Source organism: Eretmochelys imbricata, chromosome 2 (genome assembly GCF_965152235.1).
Source record: "Eretmochelys imbricata isolate rEreImb1 chromosome 2, rEreImb1.hap1, whole genome shotgun sequence".
Taxonomy (NCBI): domain Eukaryota; kingdom Metazoa; phylum Chordata; order Testudines; family Cheloniidae; genus Eretmochelys; species Eretmochelys imbricata.
Genome location: NC_135573.1, coordinates 199,220,713 through 199,239,848, shown reverse-complemented (window position 1 = coordinate 199,239,848; position 19,136 = coordinate 199,220,713). Strand labels below are relative to the sequence as shown.

Sequence of the window (19,136 nt, the reverse complement as noted above, 5' to 3'; positions counted from 1 at the left end):
TTCCTAACTACCTAGCAGACATATACAAAATCCATTTCCAAAACGTAATCTGACTTGTGTTGTAAGGCGAAGCCAAGGACAACAGTCTTAAGGAGAGTATTCTTGTTTGGATGCACACGGGTCTATTTACTCATGTAACTTTCATTAGCATTCATGGATGTTATACACACTAGTAACCATGCAACAAGGCAAGTACATATAAACGTCTCAAAACACAAAGACTTTCTGGGCACAAAGTCATATCTTTTAATGGCAATAGCATTGTATTTCATTTTCAGACTGCAAAACAACTCTCTTTTCAGGCAAACAAGTTAACCGTCAAAATAGCAGAAATTGTACCATACACTGGAAAAAATATTTTTCACTTGATGGCTTAGGACCAAACAAGTTTCAAAATCTGGGCAGTCAGCCTGCTGGGATTTAGAAACTTCACTAGGGAGGGGAACAAAACAAAAACATGCCGCAACATCTGAACCAAATCATCATATTAGTGGATGTAATGACTTCCCCTTTTCAATCTATACTTTAACATATTGACTCAGTCTAACTAGTATCAACCCTAAAATGTTGGACAGTTTTGTTAAAAAATCAGCAGAATTACCTGAATATTTCACTGGAAATAGTATAATGAAATGTTACCTCATTAGAACTTCATTTTCAATACCTTTGCTGAAAAGAGTAAAGAAATCCTGTATTAAAGATCCATTCTGTAAAAGGTCTTTTCTGAAACTATTCACTAAATACATAAAACTACATTTTCTCACGTCAGAGTTAAAATTATTCTCAACAACTTTATATGGAAATATTGTGTAAATCTTTTAACAAATTTTTAAAATATTGTGAGAATATGAAAACAATTCATGTCATTGATCTAATTTGTAATCTGAACCCAGGCTGTTCATACACAGTTCATGGCTTTGTTTTCACCCCAAGTGATATTTTTATACCTGTATAGCAGTAGAGCCCCATCGTATGAGGTGCTGTAAGAGACAGACCCTGCCTGGAAGACGTAACAATTCACGAATACTTGGCACTTTTTAAGAGAAGCCTGTGTGAAAATGTACTGTACATATGTATACTGCTGTTAGCCTCAGCCTGCATCTTAAGTGAGTTAAGGTAAATGCCTCACAATGAAAAAGGTATGGAAAATTCAACCCATTTCAAACTCTCTCGGTCATCTCAGATAGTTCAGCATGAATTATGAAATGTGGGTGGTTATACAACTATTAATTTCACTGATCTTTTAGTTTTCTGTGAACTTTGGCTAGCTTACTCTATTTGAGCTAAGAAATACGCAAGATATCAGTGTTATGACTTGTGGGCCCAATTCTGATCCCTTTGAAGTAAATGGGAGTTTTTATCACCATTAACATTCATGAGAACAGTATCAAGCCTTTTATCTTTACTCATTTTCTACATTAGCATAATATATATTGCAACATGGAAAAAACCCAAAAGCCAGATCAGATAAAATCTGGCAATGATTGTAACGTGTCTGGTGCAAAGAAAAAAAGGCAAATGAGAATGGCAATGAATTGTGAGCAAACCAAAGCTTCTCAGCCTCCAGCACCTACAGTACGTCTCATTAACCACCAATAATTCCATTTGTAATTTAATATGTAAAGAAAACACAAGTAAAAAATAATTCCCATCCCTTTTCCCAAGACTGAATTTAAAGCTTGGCCTCAAAGCATGGGATCAATGTAATATAATCACACTGTTCAACAACTGAAGTTCCATCTTCTTCTTCTGACTTTAATAATGCGATTCTTAGATGGCTGGGCTGAGCTTATCAATGTAAGGCATATTACCCTATACCAGAATCAGCTCCTGCCATAACTTATAGCCTCTTTAACTACTGCTTTGTAAAAGGCCTTTAAAAATCTATCTAGCACAGAAATAGAATGTATTAGCTTAAAGAAACAGATTCTTGAAGTGGAAGAATTCAGGAAGTCAAATATACAGTTTGAGAAAAGGTATAAGATCTCATTTTTATGGTCCAGATCCTCAGCTGGTGGAAACCAGTAATTTACATGTACACAAAACTTACAAATATTTCCAACACATATCCCAAGGAAAAGGAGTAACAACAGGTCCATTTCTTTACTCAAGAAAGATTATAAAAATATTGTGGGTGTATTCCAGCAGCACTAAGCACCCACAGGTTTTTCTGAAAAACAGGCATGATACTTACAAAATTAACAGCTAACAGATTACTTGATTCATACTTCCCAGTAAGGCTTTAGGTCTGGGATACCAGCTATAGACACCTTAAGGAGGGTTTTGCACACATTACGGAAATCAAGAAATAAATTCAACAGTCACTGTATCACTGGATACTACCCATAGCTTTCATAAGATTGAGTTGGATTTATTCTAGCATGAGCCAAATCTTGCTCTCCCTTCTCACGCAAAACACCCACTGAAGTCATGCACAGTGTAACTGAGGACATAACGCATTCCAGATTCTTTACAACTGGCTGACCAACCTTGATAAGAAAGTGGTCCCTCGCACAGAGTAAAAACAGAACATGTGCTGAATTCTCCTTTGTGGACAAGGAATGGAGTACCTTGCTGGATATACTATTTCAACTACTGGGCCAGTAAGGAAGCAAGCCTGGGGATGAAGGATGGTCTTTTAGTAAGACACGGTGCTGGAAGTCAAAAGAATTGGGTTCTGTTCCAAGCTGTCACAGATTTCCTTTGTGACATGAGGGAAGTTGCTTTATTCTGTGCTTCAGTTTCCTAAGGGGTAATAATACCTACCTTATGTAGGTGTTACAAGGTGGGAGAACTTTGAGATCAGTGAATGGACTTTATTATTAATCATCATTATCATTTAACCCTTCCTGCACACCACACCCCCTCCCATACTCCACATAAACTAGCTACATCAGATGCCAGAGGGATTTAGAAAGTAATAATTAGAAGTACCAATTTATATTGGTATATGGTCACCCAGGAACTTATATCAATAGATTCTGGTCTTGTGGTGTGATCCATAGCTTTTGAAGCAAAGCTGTGATAAAAATGATTCACACCATAAATACTCTTACAGCCAGCAGTGCTTGAAGACACATCTAACTGATGCTGCATACTTTTAAAAGAGGAGTTAAAATTGATTATGGATGGTTTTAGATCTACCAGAAAATATCCTAATGTACTGAAAGATAAAGCTAGGCTTACACTGAGTGAACAGATCCAGATAACAGACCTCATCTGATCCAGATGTTTATTAAAGGGCAGGCTGGATTAGGGCAACCTACGACCAAAGGTGCATCCCACTATGCCCTCCCCCTCCCCTCTCCCCCCCAAACCCACTTCCTCCTTAAGCTGGTGAGGTCAGGAGCCACTCACACAAGAGCTATCTTCTGGAGGAGGGAGGACCCCACAACTGCTCCTCTTGATGCAGGTTGGGGCCTCTCTGTCTTCAGATGAGAGACACGCTGTCTTCTACCCAGGTGCAAGGGATTTTCAGCTGCACCTCACCTGAAGACTCTATGTGTGGGGGTTTCCACCAACCAACCACCCCAGCAGAGGGTTGTGTGTGGACCCTCCTGCTACCCCAGCAGAGGGCTCTGTGTGTGCAAACCTCCTGACAGCCCAGGAGAGGGCTACATGTGGGCATTTAAAAGTCACATGCAATATTAATGATAACAGTACACCATGCTCTCATGCTTGGCGATATTATGTTCCCTCATAGGGAGGGGAAGAATTCTACAACCAGAGCTCATAGATTTCCTTCAGATATTCAGATATGTCACATTTCTTTGATCAACAAAGTACTTTTTCTTCTAACTGTATTCCAGGATATGCGCCATCAAATGTATTAACTTAGAATCATTCTGCCATGTATTGGGCTTCCAATTAAATATATCTTAAAAGTCCATTAAGTACAACTTAGAGAAACAAAAGCAATTGATTGCTGCCAACACTAAGCAACAAAGATCCTTTACATTCAGCAAGAATTTAATGTACAGCAAGGCGTTTGACATTGTCCTTTCAATTCATCTTAGGAAAATAATAAATCCCTTTATAAGCTCAGGGCTTTTCTGAACATCTCTTTATAAACCACTTTCATAAATTGTAAAAAACTCATTATTAGCAAAACAAATGCCAGAAATTGTTCCTATGAAGGCACTTTGCTACCCGCCCAGTTTACAAATTTACTTACAAAAGCCCCATGATCCATCTTACTCCTGTTGAAATTAATGGGAGTTTTGTCATGGACTCCAGTTTGTGAGGAGCAAGCCCAAATAAAATATTACAGTATAACATTGTAAACATTGTTATTTTTATGCAGTTGGCAGAGGGAAGATCTTGATCTGTTGCAATTTTGTTGCTAGTCCTCCGGAGGATTAGCACTGCTAAACTAACCAGTTGCAGCCTTCTAATCGTATCTATACTGCATGTAAATATGTTAGTGGTGCAGGAAAATTTGTTCCTTCTACCAGGTTGAGAAAATAAATTGAATTGCATTGAGATCTAAAAATACAAAGACCATAGTCTTGTTTTAATCAGTATTGTTTCATGATTTTATGTTGTACATTAAATCCTGCGAAGGTGGAGGTACAACAACATAGCTCAGCAATAACCATAACTTCCTATATAGCCACATAACAAATATACTCAAATTGCTAAAATGGGGTTTTACTCTAGCATCTTTCTCAGCCATGTCCATCAAGTGATCACGGTGTGTTAACCATTTGCTAGGTGATAAAAGAAAAGGCATCAATGAAGACTTTACATAATGCAGATATTATTGCCACATTCTGCTAGGAGGTCTTTGAGCAAAGAGCCAAGTGAATGTATCAGGGCAGTATTTTTCCATTTATACATACAAGGAAGCATCCACTCCATTCTCACTCAAGTCCCCTCATTCCACATTCACTTCTGGATCCAATTAAAAAAATGCTTTCTTTGTTTTTGAAATCCTCCACTGACTACTCTCCCTCTTTGTTTTCCTCTTGGTTCCTCCTCATGATCTCATCACATTGATGAGATCAATGCAAATCAATCCGGGGGCGGAGACACAATATATCTCTCAAAGTTACTAAAACAGCTTAAAAGTCCTAGTCTTCTAGTCAGATTCATGTCATGTAGCATTTATGTTCATTTACTCTGGCACAAATCCTGGTTAAAGGCTCTTCTGGTGGAAAGACCAGGAGACTAGCTGAGCAACGGGGCTGCACATGAGCCCACTGGAAGCCAACACAGCCCAAGAAGTGGATGATAGTAACTAGAAAAGGAGAATAGTCAGGGTGACTGAGAATGTACTAATTCAGGGACAAACTCCTGCTCCCAGTTAAGATTCCCACCAGTGGAAAATCCAAGGAAAGGCAGCAGTAGAAACCCCACCTGAGCTGCCTCAAGCTAATTCTCCCTTAAGATGCAAGGAACTTCTTTGGTACCGAGACATAATTTAATTCTTCCTGTTCCAGTTTTACTGAGTCAGGCCTATTAGATTTCACTGTTCCAGAATATGCATGGGAGAGAACACTACAGAATGAAGATTGCTCATACAGATGGTGAGAGGGGACTGCAGCAGTTTGCAAGCTGTGCCATGCCACTCTGTGAAGTGAAAAGCTCTGGGTTTAAAGCCCTGGCATGCCGAAAATCTAGATTGTGACATGCCTTTTACTTCTCTGAAATGCACACTGCAATCCACGAAATGCTCAAGCTTTTCTGAAAAATGACACTGTCTATACTAGCAATGTATTGCTAGGCTGTATGCATATTTGTTTGAAACAAATATAAATATGTATGTTGGACTAAGCTCTTTGGATCCAGCAGATGCATCTGAAGAATGTTTACTTCTCATACAATGCTAATCACGATTATTATGCTGGTTTATGTTATCTCTAGGATCAAAAGCTGGAAAGCCCATTTTTGGATTAGGCTGTAAGGACAAGTTCATGACTAGAAGAGAAAAAACATATAAGAATCCGAACAAAGCATAGGTACGGATTAAAAAATAACCATCGTTGCCAGAAAGCAGAATATGGTAACCCAGCCCATAACTACATAGGTACATACATCTCTGCCAACAGCAAGAACAGCATATGGTGTAAGTTCTGCTGCCCATCCAGCATGAGCAGCCAGAGTTCATGTTTCAAGTTATGCCATTTTCTTGAACAAAGAGCTGAATCAGACTCTGAGATGCACTTACAAGGATTACACACATTTCTGTTCAACTCTGGTTTTCCTCTCTCTTCAATCTTTATTTATTTCCTTGATTAATCCTAACAAGTTATTTGGAATTCATTTGTTATTGCTTTGGCTGGTTGGCTATCATAGAAGTCACGAATTATGTGGCTTCTTGCTTTTTTCAGGACCTCTATGAGTTCTTGCTATGTAGCTCTCTGCCGGGGTCTGAAGAAGGCACTGCTTCCATCTGAGCAGCCTGTGCCACCTGCAGAGGAATAAAGATGTCATCACTTTTGCTTTGCACATTGCCTGTGACCCCTGCAGGGAGCTGAAGACCCACTGTTGCGGGTGACCAACCCTCTGCAGGGGGGGAAGATACCCATGTATGGCTGAGAATGTGCGGTCTAGTGCCGTGCGCCCTCTGAGAAAGCAGAGGATCCACAGCCCCTAACGCTATTCTTCTGTTCCTTGTCCTTTAACCTTTTTTTGCATTACATAATGTGACCTATAAATTCATTTTTTTAAAAAGCAAAATCATAACTTTCAAATTTTCCCCATGACAAAGCCTTCATTTTTCACATTCTTTGCCATGACAACCAATCAAGTGCAGAACAGAATCTCGTTGACCCTTTTTTCCTCCCTCTTCCTTCTCTTTTCCCTCAAAGACTCTACTGCGTTTTCTCTTTGACCATCTCCAAATCTTTCTGACCCATGCACGAGAACTGTACAATTGGTCCAGTGATTTCCCCTTTCCTGCACTCTTTGGTTTCAGTAACACATTCACACTGCATTGTAAATTACTTGCAGAATTTCTATTATAAACTCTATTTAAATTTATAGTTGAGGAGATGAAAAGGCATTTTTGCCACCATAATGCAGCTCAGACTTCAAGTTCATTTATGCAGAATTTCTCTATTTTATGCATTTTTAGTTTCTTTTTTTAAAGTTTTCTTTTTTACTTAAAAAAGTTAAATTAAATTAAGAGACAACCAGACATGCTTTGTTTTTAAAAGGAAAAATAAAACCTTACTACAAAAATAACTACATCTGTTAAATCCATGTCAATCTCATTTCTCTAATTTTGTTCATATAATTTGATTACTTCTGGCATTAAAATGAAGAGCAAAGGTAAGATTCTGATGCTGAGATTTCATCAGAAGTCAGCACTGCTAAACTGTGCTATTTTGGTCACTCACACAACATTTTTGAAAGCATGTTCTCAGCAGTGGGCATCCATTCTCTCTGGGGAGAACCACTACCATGTGTTCAGGAACCAGCTTTGTTCTTCTGAAACATTTACAAGAATTTCATGCATGTAGGGCCCAATCCAATACCCACTGAAGTCAATGGAAGGACTCCCAGTGGACTGAGAAGAAGTGCCCAAAGTACAGATGGGCTCGGGATGCTAAATTCAAATCTGGATACAGATTTTCAACAATTCAGTGTTCACACTTTTTTCTGATCTGGGTGTTTGCTAAGAAAGATGGGGACAATCAGGGCTAGTCTCAGGGGAAATGGTGCCCTTCCCCTGGCTGCACCTACCCAGGGGCCCAAAACCCCCCGCCCATAGTGTTCTGCTGCGCCATTCCACACAGGGGAATCCTCCCCCACAGAGTGGGGCAGAACCAGGGGGCTGTGGCTCTCTACCAAGGCTCTCTCCTTCCTCCTCCCCTCTCCTACTCCTGCTCTGCAGTGATGTGTAGCTCTTCCCCCTCTCCCCCTGCCCCCCAATCACCTATCCCTCTAGATGAGCAAGCACAGGGACAAACCTTGGGACAGATGATTCTGTGGGGGAGGCCAAAGGGGGAAGATCTCCTGGAAATGGGCAGGCAGGCGTTAGCCCAGCTCTCTACTCAGGCAGCTTCCCCACTGCCATCTGGGCTGAAGTAGGTGAGAGAGACAGGGCAGGGCAGGGCAGGGCAGGGGACTGCCTGCAGCTTGCTCAGGCTGCAGGAACCAGCATGTGCCGGGGAGGGAGCAGGGATGTGCAGCCACATGCAGCCCCTGGCTGCCGGCCTGAGTGCATGGCAGCGGGGGCTGCAGGGAGGAACAGGGAGCCTCACAGCAGCTCCACAGCCCTGCACCTTCTAAACCCCCCACAGCTGGGCCAGGCTGGGCGTGGCAGTCCCCCTCCATCACTCCCTAGCTGTGTTAGACTCCGGCAGCTGCGCTTCACCCCAGCGAGCCAAGGGAGCTGCTGCTGCCACTGCTGCCATCACCGAAGTGACTAAAACCCTCTTGACCATGGCACCCCCTGATCACGACGCCCTGGGCAGTCACCCACGTTGCCTACCTGTAGGTCCAGCCCTTGAGCCCTGGGGACAACTAGCAAAATTCACATCTAGATGCAGGTTTGCATTTTAAATGCAACATTTGGAGGTATTGAGATTGGAGGGTTTCTTTCTTTGTCCTCTCTTGATTCTGAATGAATGTTTTCAAGCAACATCCATGTGCCTGCCTAAGCATGCATTACAGCAGTGTTAAGACCAAGTTGTAAACTGGATTTCAGAGAAACCCCCCAACGTAAGGCTACTTCTCTTTCATGGTTTTTAAATCATAGGCATGACATACATTTATGTTTGTATGTCTTCTTAACTCACATTAATAAACACATGACTTGATCAGTCGTAGTTTTTTATGGTATGTAAAAAGAAGGATTGACATCTATGCACAGCTTCAAAATATCACATTCAGCTCTATGTATGAAATCATGAAAGAGATTGTGGGCTTGATTCCCATTTACACTAAGTTCCCTTTATATGAGTGACACCTCCTTGAAGGCCTTTTTACAGTGCTAGAGAAATGTAAAGGGGCCTCAGTCCCACAATCTAAGCACAGTGACTTTCTTTTTAAAATTAGCTATGTGCTTTACATTTCCTGTAGTTGTTTCCTGGTGCCACCAGAGCCCCTCAGAATATTTATAGCTTTGTAACTCCCTATTATTAATTCTATATTTATAGCAAAAGACCTTTCCACTGAGTGACAGCTCAGTGATATTCCACAAACAGAATACAGAACTAATACCTATAATATAATTGAAAAACAAAACCACATTTTCTTTAATTATACAGAAATTCCTAACAGAATCATTTTAAATTGTGGAGTATCTGATCTGTGGAGGAAGACATTTTTTCCATGTTTCTCTCACACAAGAAAGATTTCAAAATAAAAACTAGCCATTAAAGAGAGAATAAATCAATCATAAATAATCATGTAAATCAATGCTGGACTAAAACATAGTAGTTTGTGTTCCTATCTCCATTGATAAAAATAATGAAAAAGACAAATACTAGAAAATAGCTTTTATACAGCACTGTATAGATATTTGAAGAAATGCAAAAGCACTAAACACACCATTTCAATTCCTAATCCAGTTTAGCTCAGTCATGCCTTTTAGTTTTCCAGAAGATCTTGGCATTAGCTCCAACAAGAAAGGTAAATATCAGTTCTGAGGGTTTTTATCTTGTTAGGCTACAACATCTTGCTGGAGGAGTTTAAATAAAAAATTGCCTGAGATTAGTCATATATGGCCATCATCAGCAAATGTCACTGCAATCACTAGGAATGTTTACCACCTCCTCACAAACCACAGCGAGAAACTTAGACAGCTCTGAAAAGAAATTAAATGTTAAAAATGGCGAGTAAAGTTAAAATGGTCAGACTTGATAGTGAAACTAGGGCCTAAAAGAACTAGCTGCTCTGTTCATTCCCTCTGAGGCACCTGGCATTGGCTACTGTTGGAAGACAAGATACAGGGCTAGATGGACCTTTGGTCTGACCCAACATGGCCATTCTTATGTAAAAATACTGTCATTGAGGTTTGACAAAGAAGTCCAGTTATCCATGTGGCACCCTTTTAACCTTAATGTCTTTCAAAGAAAATTTCTGTGTGAGAATATATTCTATTATATATCAATGAATTTTCCAAAACTCTTTTTAAAAATACCTTTCACTATTTCAATATTTTCATTGTCACTAATAGTCTCAGCAAAAGCTACCATTTGAACAATATTCCCCAGTAGGAATGATGATAATATAACCTGCTTTAGAACAAATTTCATAGTCTGTAGTATTCCATATAGGTTCTAGTCTCCCTTAATCCCACTCTACATCATACTGTCAAATAGAAGCTTGGTATTTTATTAATTCTTAATAATTTATATAGTCCAGTAATACCCAAAATGTGCTAGGCACTTTACAGATCTATAAAAGCAATTCTGTGCCCAGATCTTACTATCAATAAGAACATAAGAATGGCCATACTGGGTCAGACCAAAGGTCCATCTAGCCCAGTATCCTGTCTTCTGACAGTGGCCAATGCCAGGTGCCCCAGAGGGAATGAACAGAACAGGTAATCATCAAGTGATCCTTTCCCTGTCACTTATTCCCAGCTTCTGGCAAACAGAGGCTAGGGAAACCATCCCTGCCCATCCTGCCTAATAGCCATTGATGGACCTATCCTCCATGAATTAATCTAGTTATTTTTTGAACCCCATTATAGTCTTGGCCTTCACAACATCCTCTGGCAAAGAGTTCCACGGATTGACAGTGTACTGTGTGAAGAAATACTTCCTTTTGTTTGTTTTAAACCTGCTGCCTATTAATTTCATTTGGTAACTCCCAGTTCTTGTGTTATGAGAAGGAGTAAATAACACTTCCTTATTTATTTTCTCCACACCAGTCATGGCCATAACTCTCCGAGGTATGTAAGCACATGGGACTACAGTGAAACCTCAGGGTTATGAACACCAAAGTTATGAACTGACCAGTCAACCACACACCTCATTTGGAACTGGAAGTATGCAATCAGGCAGCAGAGACCAAAAAAAAAAAGGAAAGAAAGAAAGAAAGAAAGAAAAAGAAGCCAACACAACACAGTACTGTGTTAAATGTAAACTACTAAAAAAATAAAGGGAAAGTTTTTAAAAAAGATTTGACAAGGTAAGGAAACTGTTTCTGTGCTTGTTTCATTTACGTTAAGATGGTTAAAGCAGCATTTTTCTTCTGCATAATAAAGTTTCAAAGCTGTATTAAACCAATGTTCAGTTGTAAAATTTTGAAAGAACAACCATAGCGTTTTGTTCAATTATGAACATTTCTGCATTATGAACAACCTCCATTTCCAAGGTGTTCCTAACTCTGAGGTTCTACTGTACTTGTGTATTTAAAATTAGGCATGTGCTTTAAAAGACAAAAAGAAATAAAAAGGTGGGAGAAAGAGGTACAACATACAACCAGATTGGTCAGAATAATGATTGGCACACACATCTAAATTTCCATTTTATTTTAATAAACTATAAAACAATTTTAAGTGATTTTCTCATCTTTATAACTAGATGCATCAATCAGAATATCTTCTACATTACATGAGAGCTTTCCCTGGAACTTTGATTTGCAATCACCATGACAGCTGCACTCCACTGTGTAGGTGTTAGTGGTGTTTTCAACTGTTCCAGGGAAGACAGAGAACCATGAACTCAGTTATTACAAAATGTATTTGGAAGTATGCATGTTGGACTTATCAGAGTTAGTGGAAGCAGCCAGGCCTTAGGATCTGGGACTGATGGCATGCAGATGACATCTTGGAAGAGACACCATGCCACAGCCTGTCATGTTTTGTTCCAAAGCCCACAATACACTAATGGTGATCATTGGCCAAGGGTATCATTCAGTGACATGTATCATGTGGTATTTCTTAAAGCTACTGAGCCAACTTCATTCCCCCATTCCATCAGAGATCAAGTAAGAGAAACTAAAAGACAAATGAAATAACCTCAGTGCATTGGGGGTGGGGTGGGGGTGGAGGGTGGAATAGAAAGACACAGCTTGAAGCACCTACCAATGCAAGGCATAAAGGCCCGGAAGAAAAGAACAGGTTTCATGCCAAAAATATGTAAAACAACTCCAAAGCTGGACGATGTACTCCAGCACAGCCAAAATGCATCCGTTGCATCAAGTCTTGACAATGAAAATGGAAGCAGAGCCCAAGAGGAAGTAGATAGTACCTGCAGCCTCCCACAGCATGCCCTGTCAAGCACCTGAGGAGTCAAGTGAAGCCAATGCAGTGAAAAATGAGGAATTCATTAACTTACCCATCCCAACCAAAGGCAGCAATGGCTAGTGAGCCTGAGGCCTTAAAGATGTTGACCACACAAAAGATCTTGCAGCCAGCTTAGAGTCAGTATATCAATGGATCAACATTTATTTAAAAATAATAATTAAAAGCTGGGTTTTTGACCCTTTCACCAACCTAGCCTTTAATTATTAATTTTTAAAAGGTATTCTAACAGGGAAGCTGCGGGCTCTGCAAAGCAGGGGAATCCCTGACTGACATAGCCAGCCTTCCTGGTCCTCACTGTCAGAGAGGGAATGTTGAGGGTACAAGGGGTTGTGACAGGAGCATAGTGATTTCTGGAGATATCCTACTACATACTGTCACTTAGGGGACATTACCAGCCAGTGTAGGGGCAGAACTGCCACCCAGGTGTTCCCAGGAACAGGGAAAGCCAGAGACATCTTTAAAATTCACCATCTGAATTAAAAGACACATTCATTTTTCTAGCCTTCTGGCACTATATTTTATATAGGGAATTTAATAGAGAAATTGTTCCACAATATATGACCACAATCTTTATTTAATTTAATGAAGACTGTTATGATTTCTATTCTTGTAGAGTCAGGAAGAATTCCACATTTCCTCACATAATTAAAATATTAAGTAAGGGATCACAAACAAAATCAATACATTTTGTATAAAAATATATTGGGATCATCTGGTCCTAGAGGCTCTTTCATTGTTAGCTGACTTTCCATTTGAAAGAGTCAGGGCATCATTAAGAAAGTTCGCTACCAGAAGTAAAACAGGTACAAGAATGAGTTTTCTGACCTCTTTTCTAAGGTCATGATGCAAGATCTGGTCTAATTTCTGTAGGCAATTTATTATTGGCAGGCCGGAGCATGCAGAATAAGTACTGGCTTTTAAGGTTAGCCTTAAACATTCAAAAACAATTATTAATGCTGCATGTGACTTAAAATCAACTGGATTATTATTAGCATATATTATTTATATTGTGATCCTGTAAAGACTGCAGTCCCATTCTGCTAGATACTGAGGGGTGCTGGAACAATTTTTATTGTGTGGGTACTGAGAGCCATTGAACCAAACTGTAAACTCTGTATATGATGGAAACCACTTCAAGCCAGAGGGTGCAGGCAGCATCCCTAGTTCCAGCACCTTTGCAGATACTTTACAAATACATAGGATAACACAGTATTAAAGAGCTTACCGTCTAAGGCTCTGATCCTACAACTGGCTCCACATGGGCAAATCTTTATGCCAACAGGAACCTCACTGATTCCAACCACATGGATCCAGCTAGAGGATGAGGGCCTAATGCAAGATACCACAAACAACCAGAAAAGAAAAGTGGAGAGAAGGAGGAAGGATAAGGGCAGCAGAAGTAATATCATGTAGTTACATAGACTAACCATGGTCCTGATTCACAGAACCATCTCTATGTATATCTGTACTATCCGCCGGCTCGGCGGGCAGCGATCGATCCAGTGGGGGTCGATTTATCGCGTCTAGTCTAGAAGCGATAAATCTACCCCCCAAGCGCTCTCCCATCAACTCCTGTACTCCACCAAAGCAAGAGGCGCAGGCAGAGTCAATGACGGAGCGTAAACAGTCGACTCACTGCAGTGAAGACATCGTGGTGAGTAGATCTAAGTATGTCGACTTCAGCTACGTTATTCGTGTAGCTGAAGTTGCGTAACTTAGATCGATCTCCCTCCGCCCCCCCCCCCCACCGTAGACCAGGCCTATATAGGAAGGATGCTTAAGCACAAACAGGTGCTTAAAGGTATGTGTTAGCATTTACCTTAATAGCATACCCTTACATGCTTTCCTGAATTGGGGCCAAAATGCACAACTTGATGATTTTGCATCATAGAAACAATTTTTATCAAAATTGAATACATTCCCTATCAAAGTATAACCTCCTTGAGAGTTGCTTGCCCCAACTCCTGGAAATAGGACCATGGTCTATTATATTATTTATTGTCTGTTTCCCCCCATCTAAACAGATTATCCTCAACTGCCACTCTACCCATCATTCTTAATTCCATATTAATTTTTATATACGTTGTTGTGAGCTAGGTGAAACTTTGTTATGGGTTGAGTGAAAGCCCCACTGAGGTTGATATGTTAATTGAAGGATGAGTTCATACCTATCTGCAAACGTAAGCCCCACCTAAGAATAAACAGCATGTGTGAATAAACAGCATGTGTGAACCAACCCAGAAACTTTTGGGTGGAGTACTGATTTAGATCGGTGCATGTGGGAAAGTGAGAGAACACACAGGGTATGTCTACACTGCAGTAAAAATAACCTGAGGCCGGCCCATGTCAGCCGATATTGGCTTAGGCTGCAGGGCTCTAAAATTGCAGCATAGATATTCAGGCTCAGGTTGGAGCCTGGGTTCTGGGACCCCATGAGGAAGAGCGGTGTGTAGCTCAAAAGTTTCTCTCTCTCACCAGTAGAAGTTGGTCCAACAAAAGATACCATCTCACCCACCTTGTGTCTCTCTTATTAAGAAATTCAGTGTCCTTGTGCTTAAATTAATGGACATCACTAGCCACAATATTTTCTAGTTCCTCTTTCAAGCTTCCATTCTTTGGCAGAGAAGTCTTTAATGCTGGCGTTTGCTATTTAGCTGTCAGGAAGAAATTCTTTGTATGAGAAAATGTCGGAAGTGTAGGATGATAAAATCACTTGACTAGTGTGTTTAACTTGATATTTTCATTTCTCTGTGGAGTGTGCAGCAGCTGTTGCTTGATCATTCAAAAAATCTCAATGATAAAAAATGGTAATCATGCCTAGAATCAGTGCAGAACATTAACCAGAGATTTCTTATCCCAACCTGAGCATAAAGTGTTAATTTCAACCATGTAAAATCAATCAAATAATTGAATTGGCAGTCTGCCACCTGCTGGGCTGTTAGCCTTATCTGTCATAGGAGAAACGAGAACTCTCATTAGCGGCTGACTCAGATGAATCAGCATAATTAGGACAAAATGGCTCAGGCAAAGTATCATTAAAACATTGAAGTAGTTATGTTATAATTATGGTACTGAGCATTCTCATTCTGAGGTGTAGTTTTTAGAAGTACTTTCTGGAAAAATTGCCCTTTGGGGTGACATACTTGTTCTTAATCACAAAGGTAAAGGTTTTAGAACTTTGTTCAAGTTTCAGTCAGATTTTTTTTTAATTATCCAAGCGGGGGGGGGGGGGGGGGGGAAGGAAGATGTTTTCCAAGTTTTGAGAAATTTTCCAGACACTTTTTTGGTTGCATAGATAAATCAAAAACAGTTCAATGTTAAAAGTGCATGCACTTGAGCCAATTTAGCAGCCCTTTACTGAAATGTATATGGTCTAAGAATGTAGGACAATGTTAAGTCATTAAGTATGAAAGATTCTCATTCCCTGGAGACAACAAGAATTTATATTTTCATAGTCTTGACTTACTATCTAGCGTCTCTTTAAACAAATATGACAGCAGTTGTAGAAATCTGTGGTGATTTTTTTTTTAAACTCTTTTTTTTCCCCCGTTTGCCTTTAGATTATGTCACTGGCTATAAGACTTTCTTATATTTTGTACCTAAGTGATGGCTGGTGTTTTTGAACTTTTTTGTTTATTTTTACGTTATGGCCTGAATACATTATTGCATTTCGCTCATCCATAGTCACTTCACATGAAGAATCAGTGAAAAGTCTGCTGCTGCTTTTGAAAAGTGGCTCTATAAAATGGAAATTGTAGGCTCATTCCTGAGCCTTTATTGGCTGCCAGTGATTTCCCTAAAGTTACAAGGCGAGTGAGATAATATCATTTATTGGACCAACTTATGTTGCTGAGAGAGGTGTGTTCAATTTACAAGTAAAATTATTTTTTTCCCTTGACTGCCAGCCTTGCAGATTCAGTCTGAGCTCTGAGACCCAAAGCTGAGTTCTTTACCTCTGAACATTATCATCAGTAACAAAGGTTCTGCAGGCCAAATTAGGTGTTAAGTAACACTTATGCAACCCCATTGTCTGTAAATTTTGCCTTCAGTGATATATGTATATCTTCATTAGTTTCAAGAGAGTAGAATTCTAGCTCTTGACTTTTAAACGTTAGGAGAGAAGGAAGGAACTCAGAATAATGTTACATCAAACATATTTTAACCTCCCTTTACTATTTCAGGCTCAACCTATGACCTTTGTGTTTAAGATTAGTCATGTGGAACATGAAATGGAAACATTCCATAACTTCTCTGAATCATTTTTTAATTTTTGTCATAATGCTGTTTCAGTTCTTTGTTAATTAGATCAGGACAGATTTTCTTGTTGTGCAAAATGCATATTTTAATCAAAGTCTTGTGCTCAGTGAAAATTTCAACATGTTTGTGGTAGCTGGATTCAAACATAGAGTCACAATCTTCCTAAGAATTCCACTGGGGATCGCTGGAAAGTTGCAACATCAATCCACCAGCTAAAGGACTGATAGAGGGTGCAGAAAGGTTTTTGACCTTTAACTTTCAGTACAGTGTTGCTTCTTTCCCTGTGAGGTTAAATAGTGGGCTGAACACCTATATGTCAGAAGTTTAGGGTGATTGCCCCTGAGAATTTCCCTCAGCTTTTTCATTTTATTTTCAGTCTCTCAATAAGGGTGAAAGACTTCCTTGTGATACTTTATTCTGCATTCTTGGGTGGCATCTTCAGTAAGCTGGAGACAATATTATTTGGTTTTCTCAGATGTAGAATCAAAACTATTGAATATGAACACATTTTTCCCTGGGTGCTTGTAGCCATTATCAGGTGTTTCTGATCCTCTATCTACCAGTTTGCGCTAATAGCGAAGTTGATTATTTTTGTTCTTCCTTTAATTTTTCCTCTGTTTCTCCACTCATAACAGCTGGTAGTGACCCTACAAGTTTAAACCTGTCAGGAGGAGTACATCAAGGGTGAAGTGCCTCCAATTTAAAGAAATTGCTCATTTGAAATGCTGTGTTGAAAATGATGTTGTTAACATCAAGAATAGTTGTGACTTTCTCATCAAGTTTAATTTTTTGTTTTTATGACTAATCACTAATCAATCTGTGCCATTGTTTGGGTGTTGAAGACAAATAGAGATTGTTTCCAAATGAAGCTAATGTGAATCCCTGTCAGTAGTTCTTCAGCATTATCATCGTCAGCATTATCATCGTAGCTATTTATTGATGACAAAGATGGATTTAAAAATGTATCATTTGGAAGATCAGACTCAGTGTTCTGCTTTTCAATGTCAATAGACGAACTGTCATTCAATGGCACATTCGATCTTGAAGAATCTGAAGAAACAAATTTTCTTCACTTTCTATAAATTCTTAAATCTTGGTACTAAAAAACTCTTGACAATGTTTACATTTTACTTTAGAATAACTGCCTGTTGTCATTACTTCAATCCACTGAACAACTTGTTTCCTACTACTCCCTTCAACTTTTGGCTTGCATAATCATATAAACTCATACAAGGATGTTTGGTAAACACTGATCACTTAAAAGCAGCAAAGAGTCCTGTTTCAGAGTAGCAGCCGTGTTAGTCTGTATCCGCAAAAAGAACAGGAGTACTTGTGGCACCTTAGAGACTAACAAATTTATTAGAGCATAAGCTTTCGTGGGCTACAGCATCCGATGAAGTAGGTTGTAGCCCACGAAAGCTTATGCTCTAAGAAATTTGTTAGTCTCTAAGGTGCCACAAGTACTCCTGTTCTTTTAGAGAGTCCTGTGACACCTTATAGACTAACAGACGTATTGGAGCATGAGCTTTCGTGGGTGAATACCCACTTCGTCGGATGCAAGCTTATGCTCCAATACGTCTGTTAGTCTATAAGGTGTCACAGGACTCTTTGCCGCTTTTACAGATCCAGACTAACCCGGCTATCCCTCTGATACTGATCACTTAGTAAATTCAACACTATGAACACTGAAAAATAAGATGAGCAAGAAAAGTTACATTACCTATTAATGTTTTTGACCAATTAAAGTTTCCAGTCATGAAACCAGAGCCTAACAGCCTATATTTTAAAAAGCATCTAGTGAATTAGGGTGCCTTAACTTTTTGGTGCCCAAGTTGAGCCACCTTAAATGGGGCTAATTTTAAGAAAGTACTGAGCTCATGCGATCTGAAAATCAGGCCCACTTTAAGATGTCTCGAGTTGTTCACCCAAACATGGAGTCACCCAAGTCACCAGTTGCTTTTAAAATTTAAGGCAACGTTTCCTGATCAAAAACTTGCAAAAATACAGTATGTTCATGTAAATACTTCAGTGACACAAAGGTTAAAAAAATAATGAAAAACCCACTGGGGTGGCTTTTTTTCTGAAAAACAAAAACAGGTTATTTCCAACTGGCAACTACAGAAAAACTTTATAGCCTTTCTTAGATAGAGAAAATAATCAGTCGTGCTTTCTTTTAATATTTTACATTTTGAGAGACCAAAAGGCATCTGCCTGTTTATTAGGAGATAAGACAAAACAGATGCAATATGTTGTCATCTTGTCATAAGTGAAAGAAAAGTAAAATGTCTTGTACATGTATTGGAATACACCGAAATTTCACTTAGGCTTAACAGGTTGAGCTCTGATCTCTGAAACAGAAGTGTGGAAGCTGCTTTTAGAAGACAGTGTTGACCTAAACAGTAAGGCTAACACTTTTGTTGGTATAACTTCTGTCACTTGTGTATGGGGGGGGGGAGAAGGGGTGAAACCCACCCAAGCAATGTAAGTTACACCAAGAGAAGTGCTGGTACGGAGAGCGCTATGAGCTTCTCCCGCCGACATAGCTATCGCCGCTCCTGGAGATGGTTTTATTCAGGGGCGCTGGAACAGCTTATAATAGTGGGGGTCTGAGAGCCATTGAACCAAACTGTAAATGTCAAAAACCACTTCAAGACAGGGGGTGCAGCAGGCA

General features: G+C 39.6%; 1 protein-coding gene across 1 annotated transcript in view; it reads right to left on the bottom strand.

The window, feature by feature from the left end:
* Nucleotides 1-19,136, bottom strand: part of THRB (thyroid hormone receptor beta) — a 289,369-nt gene that overhangs the window by 209,540 nt on the left and 60,693 nt on the right. The window contains exon 2 of the mRNA XM_077811266.1: nucleotides 602-669. The gene's annotated coding sequence lies outside the window, so the exon portion shown is untranslated. The remainder of the gene's footprint in view (nucleotides 1-601; nucleotides 670-19,136) is intronic.